Source organism: Epinephelus moara, chromosome 23, assembly GCF_006386435.1.
Source record: "Epinephelus moara isolate mb chromosome 23, YSFRI_EMoa_1.0, whole genome shotgun sequence".
In the NCBI taxonomy this organism is placed as follows: Eukaryota; Metazoa; Chordata; class Actinopteri; order Perciformes; family Serranidae; genus Epinephelus; species Epinephelus moara.
The window spans coordinates 3,869,160-3,876,937 of NC_065528.1; the positions used below are offsets into that span (position 1 = coordinate 3,869,160).

Consider the following 7,778-nt stretch of genomic DNA (forward strand, 5'->3'; position numbering starts at 1 on the left):
GCTCTGTTATATGATGAAAACAGGTTTGAATAATATTCCACAGATATTTAGTAAGATCTTTCTTGTATTAGTGATCCCACGCCTGCTTTACCTCGGGGAGCTTGGGTGCCTGTCTGCTGTCCCCGTAGATCTGGTTCTGACGGGCCTTCACCTCCCGCACGAGGAGATCCGTCTCCTCTGCTGTAAAACGCTCACTCTTTCCAGTTGGTAGGTCCGCCATCTAACTAGCTCCCGCCATGCGCTCCAATCGCGCCTCTTTTAAAGGGAATGAGAGGTGACACTCTGATTGGCTTATTGAATGATACGCCCAAAACACACCCATGACTAATTCACAGAGTAAGTCCAACCCGTCACGCCTGGTGCTTTGCGTTTTAGACCATCTAAATAGGGCCCACTGTGTTACGGTAATCTCCACCCTCTCGTCCAAATAGGTGGTTTAGCTAATGAGTTTTTTGAATGGGTTTTTGGTGAGATGCCTGAAATAAGGTCTGTGGTTAACACAAGCTAAAGACACTTTCAGAAAATATGTCATTAAATAACCCACTCGTGAATTTTGAAGCTTTTATGTGTCTTAATAAAGAAGGTTGCTAACAAGTGGCTAAATGAGACTACAGAAGGTCATCACGTTGAACACTGCTTTATGGCTTCGTTTTGGTAGGGTCGTTAAGTCGTGACCGTGGTGTAGTTTTTTTTATATTCTAAAATTATGTTTTTGCTTCTAGTGATTACATTTAGGCTTTAAAAATTAGAAAAGTGGTGTTCATATGTGAAGATTATCTTGCTAAACAAAACATTTAAGTCTAAACATTTGTTTGCCACAGAGCTTATTTTCTGCAATGATCCAAAATCCTATGGAATCCCATGGACTTTTTTTTATGAGGGAACCTGGGTGATGCTAACTTCCGTGTTGGGCCACAGAAAAACATCACCCCACTCTGTAGGCTCTTTTCTGGCTTCAAAAATCCAAGGTGGCAATGGCCAAAATACCAAACTTGAGGCTTCTGGGACACCATGCAACTTCAGCCTGTTACATACATTGTTTGTTTTCAAAATACACTTCCATTTTCACAGGAAATGTACAGTTAGCATACATTCTGACTAAAATAAATGCACTACATCAGTACAATACTGCAAATTGACATTTTTCTCCTTCAGCAACAAACACACGTGGTTGGATGTAAGAAAAAAGAACAAGGTTTGGCTTTACAATCTTGAAGGAAGCAAATACTGAGCTCCCGGGTGAAAATCAGTGGTTGTTGGACCCATCCACCACCCCTTTTGATCACCCTATGTGGTCTTCCACCACCTTAACTTTTGTTGTTGTCCTGCCTGGTTTCTGCCTGATGTCACCTGGTGCCAGTAAACAATAGCGGTGCCTGGCTGTGCATCATGCCAACATGAAAGGACTTTTTTTTCCTATCCGTGTCTAACAGCAGAAGTCACTGGCCAAGTGCCTGTATTCAACGACTTCGGAGTGAGACTGTGGTTGATATGGCAGGATTAATCTCAAGTTTAAGGAGACATTATTTTAAGTATGCAAATTAAAGGAGTATTACATGCAAAGTACAAATAGAAAATATAAACTAATTTCTCACTTACCTCCGTGTATGCAGGCATTTCAGCAGCAGCAGTGTGTTTTTCCTGACAGTTTTTTTATGGTTTACTTTTATTGTAGCATAGCCCATAAATGCTATGATATGAGATATTACTGAGTGAACACTGTATGCTTATGTAGCTCCAGATATAAACCACCAGCATAGTAATAAATAAGTTAAAAGGAAATGCTATCAAATGAATAATGTTTTTGTAGCTGTATGGAGCACACAAAACAGCACGTATTAAAAACAGACAATGCAGAGACGAAGGAACACAAAGGAAAAACAACTCTTCTTTCAGAGAATTATTAACAAAAAGCAAACTGCTTACGATTAAACAAACCCATGCTGCCGAATGAATCTGTGAGGCAAATATGAGGGAAACTTTTCCTGTCAATCACAGCCATGACAGAATTGTCACAGTCTGTTTGAAGTCTGCAGCAGGAGTCAACGAGGGACCCTGAACGAGTAAATAAAACATGCCGCTTTACTTTGCCTCCGCCGGTTAATAGGGCGGCAGCACTGATCAAAAGAACATTAGCTTTGATTAATCAATCAATACCCTGGTGGCCTCCGTCCTGTCCATTGATCTGCCGGCTGTATGGAGGTCAGCGTTGGGTTCGGCAGCATGTGAAATGCTCGGCTGCATTTTTCACACTGGCCTGCTCAAACAAAAATCCACCCTCATTGATTTTTCTTTCATTTCCCTTCTTTAAAATGTTCTTCTGTTCAAAGGTTACCCATGCTGAGGAAAGTTCTGCAGCTCTGCCACAGATGTGTGATTTTAAGGACATAACAATGTATGTTGTAAGGAAACAAAGATGGACCCTAAAGACAACAGGTTACTGAGACAAAACTGCCTTATTTTGGAACCATAGCCAATGAAAAGCTCTGTGAGAAAACAAAATGTAATGAGTCAAATCTTCAGCTGGAGAAACCAACATATTTGCAATTATAGAGGCTTCTGTGCTCTTAGTTTTAGCTTATGTCAGACTTTGAATTAAAATTAGGATGCACTGATATATATAATGTTTTTTTTTTCTGTACATCCATGTTATACAGTGGCGCCCCCAGAAATTTTTTGTAAGGGTGGCCAGATGGGGCCACTGAAAATCTTAGAGTGGCACCAAAACCACTTGCCATAACTGAATTTCAGGAATTCTATTATGCTGTTGCAGTATAAGTTGAAAACTATGGCAAAATGGAGAGTTAGGGAATCACATAATATCACTAATTATCTGATGTCTTAATATAATGACGAAAACTCTGTCTGTCTGTGGATGGGTGTGTGTCTGTTCCACGTTTTTGACTGATCTGCATGAAACTCGGTGAACATAATCTAGGGACCAATATCTAAAGTTCCCTCTTGGCAAAAGTTGGAAAACTTACTAAAACTGAGCTTCAATAAGGCAATGAATATTGCAGAGGGCGTGGCTCATCACATAAAGGTGTACAACATCTCAAGGGTTTCATCGATCACCACGCAACTTTGTAGGCATATGACCACACATAATCTGAGGGGACCCCTCCATTGTTGACCCAATCGGACAAAACTGGAGAGCTAATTTCTTATCTAGGCCTGACTGCCATATCGATTTTTACTAAACTTGGTAGATATGTAGAACAGGACGCCTCAAGGTGACTGGAGAAATTTAACTCTAATTGGCAACTGGATGAAAAATGCTTAAAAATGGCTAAAATGCGACTGATCGCTGTGGCTCCCCCTGTGGCTGAATGTTGTTGTTTTTTTCTAATTTTTGGTATGACTAAGTCATGGTATGGTATGCTGTACTCAATGGGTATGGACTAGTTTATATTAATTATAATTCATTTTATTTTTGGTTTAATCTTGTTTTGATTTGTTTGGTACATCCCCCCACATACACAAGGAATCCTTCAAACCCAAGATTGCAGAGAGCTTTTTTGCTATCTTAAACCAGAAGTGCTGGATGGTGGACAGAGCCATAAAGAGTGAAGGTAGTTATCTGTGGTGCCGACAGTACAGTGTGAACATTTATCTGTGTTGGAGAGACCCTACACAGTGCAGTTTGTATTGAGTACAAAGTACAAGTATTTTTGCAGGCCTGAATCCAAAGGCAGTCCAGTTGGTGTCTCTTTCCCATACAGCAGGGATGCTGTCATCTGTACTGGACATTAATTTCTATAAGTTAAAAAGGTAGTTTTCTCATGATCTCCCTCTCTCTCTCTCTCTCTCTCTTGGGCCTACACTATATTGACTTTTTTTTAACTGAATTTAAATTCCCCACTTTGACCCCATTCCATTGGATCGGGTTTTTAGATGATTTAACTTGAAATAGGTGGTGGAGATGTGTGATTTCTCTTCTGTTCCCATGTGCTGAAGTGAAAAGCAGGTCTGTTGGGCTGAAAGTCAGGGTTGTGCCAGAGAGGTGCAAGGAGTCATTTGTGATTTGCTCACTTTAAGGGTTTTCCACATTTTCTAACCAATAAAGGTAAAATTACAAATTTTGATACTAATGCATTCTGTCCCAGCTGGCACTGGATGATCGATCAATCAATCAATCAATCAATCAATCAATCAATCAATCAATCAATCAATTTTATTTATAAAGCCCAATATCACAAATCACAATTTGCCTCACAGGGCTTTACAGCATACGACATCTGTCCTGATGATGATGTCAGAAAGATGTTGAACTCTTAGGTCAGACAGACTTTGAATGTTGGTTGGAATGAAAATCAGGTTCACAATATTTAAATGACTTTAGAATTTCACGTTGTGTGGACAACACTCCAGGAAACTGTGCACAGTCATTGTGTTCCAAGAGTTCCAACACATAGCTCCATGTTAAATCACAAATGGGAGTTTTAATCAATCCAGTCTTACTCTGAGGTCATTGAAAACCAGCACTTGGTGAGTGACTTTCAGCAGATGAAATTAGCCATCCTTTCACGTCAACATGATACGTGGCTGGTCATGGTTATTATTTAATAGCACCACGTCAGGGGGAAACACGGCGGGACGGCAACGAAAGTTAAGGATGCAAAAGTTGGAATAGGGCAGATAGGAGTGGTGTCGTATGGGTCCAATAGTCACTGACTTTCACCCAGGAGGCCCGTGTTCACTTTCTGTAAGATTGTAAAGCCAAACCCTGCTCTTTGTTCTCTTTATTGGCAAAACATAACCACGTCCATCTATTGGTGAAGAAAAAAAAACAACACAATCCGTGGTGTTGTACTAACGTACTGCATTTATTTCAAAAGAGACTGTATGCAAATTGTGAATGTATAACAGAAATGTAGTTTGAAAACAGACAATGCATGTAACAGGCTGAAGTTGACATGGCGTGTTGCAATGTCATCAACCAACGCACCCAGGACACCTTGCACATCATATTTCAGTGTGGAAAGTCCATGACCAAACATCAATATGTGACAAGGTCGGAGTGAAAATGTGTTGTTTTTATATAATTAATTAATTAATTTTATTTATATACTTTATTAATCTCCCAAGGGGAATATGTATGTTTGTGTTCAAAAGAAACAAACCACATACAACATATTAATCAGTGAGCTTTAGAGGTGTTGGTAGGTATAATTTTGAATTTTGGATGGAGCTAGGGTAGCCATTTCCCCCTGCTTCCTGTCTTTATGCTAAGCTATGCTAACCTAACCAAGTCTTGACTCCGGCTCCTGCTTAACATACAGACATGGAACAGATATCCAGTTCATCTCAGGAAGAAGAATGTTTTACATTTCACAAAATGCTGATGAACATGGAGTGTACCTAGATGCTGGAGGTGGACGCAGAGAACATTATCCAATGGTCACACTCCGCACTGGTGATAGTACAGCAGTGGAGGAAGGCAGAACTGTAGACGCCATCTGGAGAAGTTTCTTCTTCTCCTGAATTACAGATTCTTTAAAACCCTGCAGGGGTGATCACCAGACAGCTCATCCCATTGAAGTGCTCCGAGGTTCCATTTCAAAGATGCGTTGCATCTCTTCATGCCCCGCTTGGTGGCATCGTTGTTTTTCATGTGGCCCCATTCTCCCGGAAAATGCAAATGAGCGTAATTTCAAATGACAACGAAAGTAAACTTCTTTTGTGAGTTGTGTGAGCCAGGTTCCCTGTGGGGGACAGGGAGCCGAGAAAAACCCTGCTCTAATTCTGTCATTGTCAAACTTTGACATAAGCGATTGTTCAGTCGCCTTTGTTGAGTGATACAACGGGTAACAGGGTCCCAATTCCTCCACGTTAATTTTTTAAAAGAAAGCACAAGACATGTATTCCTTGAAGAAATGTTTGGCGCTGCTTATGCTAAATATTATAACATTCAGGCAGTGATGTCTTTTGTTTTTCCCTTTTATCTCCTCTTATCCACAGGAGGCCTTTACCTTTGCCACCGAGCCTCATAACAGCATCTCAGAAATAATTTAAGTAGCCCTTTTTTAAAAAACACTAAGACAAGTCAGAAGAATTCAGATTCAAGATCAAGGTGTACCATTTCTCCGCAGCAAGGGCAAGGGCTGACTTCCTCTCCGACAGTACATGATGATCAAGTACGCTGTTTTGTTAAAAGGCCTGTCCTGGATTCCCAAGATCTGCCCACAACACACATGTCTGCATATTTACCAGCATGTGTGTGAACAGCAAATTAAGTGTCAAGTTGAATGATGTTCTCTGATGACAGAAGCCACACAATGAGTACATTATGTTCTGCCACAGCACTACAGCTGGTTTGTCATTGTGAATAATGTAAATACCACAATGACCGTTTGCTCGCCTGCAACCTTTGTTTTAAATTGATGTGAGCTTGACTCCTGGCTTGAGGCCAGGTGAGGAATGTGCACGCCGTTCACACCACGGGGATTTATGGAGTCAGCCTATTATAGACGGAAAAGTTTCTCAGACTTTCAGTTTCTCTTTTCCTTTTCTTCTTCCCCTGACACATAAATCTGGGGATAAATCTGGGGGAGAAATTTCACAGAGAAGAAGTTCTTTAATTTCATCAGCACTCCTGACTGACAAGCATCATTATGGATAAAATTATCTTGGTAATTATCCTGCTCAAAGGAGATTTATATCCCTTTGTGAGGGCTGAGAGGGAAAGCATGGGATGTCGGGCCGCGGTTACATGCCTCTCTGCAGCACGGAGAGAAAGTGCTTTGTTAAAATAGCGCCCTAATGAGGCGCAGCCGCCCCTCCCGCTGCGCAGGATCTTGCCTGGCCTGATCACCCAGAGTGCATTGCTTTTATTCTGCCAAACACTGGCGAGGAAAGAAGAGCGGCTGCCGAGCGAACACAATCTGACCGCTCAGTATGGCACGGCGTCCGCCATTATCTCTGTTTGTGAAGGAAACCTGGTCACATGATATCAGATATCTACATTACTCTTTTATCTCTTTGTTTTAAAGGAATTTTAAGATGATGAAAGGATGATTTAACGTCACTGAAAATGTTGTAGGCCTTTTGTGGTTTCTAAAGTGTGATCTTACCTCCTTTGACTTCATCTTGACTCCAACTGCAATATTTCACAAAGAAAAAGGAACTTTATTTTTAATACATACAGATATTTTCTTTTTGAGAATATGTTCATTATTATTTATGTTAGGAGGCCAATGAGGAAACACAGTAACTGTCAGGTGAAAGTCATTCAAACCAGTTTTTTGCATATTTTAATTCTACAAATCTCATATTTCTCAGTGTCTTAAAATAGATTGCAAGATGAGTTGCTTTTCTGCTCGTTTCAGTTTTCCTAGACTGCTCAGTTTCCTTGATGTGCTAATTTTGTAGTACATATATTTTATGTTTACTCATCAAAAGACGTCTTCCGTAAAAACCTTTCACCCTCTTATGTTCAGTCTGTAACACTGTATTTGCAATATAAGAAAATGTTGCTAAGAAGGCATGACCCATGGCCAAAATTTTGTTTGCTGTGAATAGTTAAGCAAGTAAAAGATAAAATGATCTCCAAAAGGCATGAAGTTAAAGATGGACAAGGCAAGATGGCAAGATTACTTGGTAATTTTAACCTTTTCTAGTGTCAAAATAACAAAGAAAGGAAAAAGGGCCTGAAGCAAAGGTTTGGGCACCCTGCATGGTCAGTACTTAGTAGCACCCCCTTTTGCAAGTACCAGAATTTTGTGGTAAAGATTTTCTTCTGATGACTCTTCCATGAAGGTCATATTTGTACAGGTGTC

At 40.4% G+C, this 7,778-nt stretch overlaps 1 long non-coding RNA gene across 1 annotated transcript in view; it reads right to left on the reverse strand.

The window, feature by feature from the left end:
- Positions 1-218, reverse strand: part of LOC126384695 (uncharacterized) — a 7,452-nt gene extending 7,234 nt beyond the window's left edge. The window contains exon 1 of the long non-coding RNA XR_007569332.1: positions 92-218. This is a non-coding gene — a long non-coding RNA (uncharacterized LOC126384695). The remainder of the gene's footprint in view (positions 1-91) is intronic.
- Between the last annotated feature and the right edge of the window lie 7,560 nt (positions 219-7,778).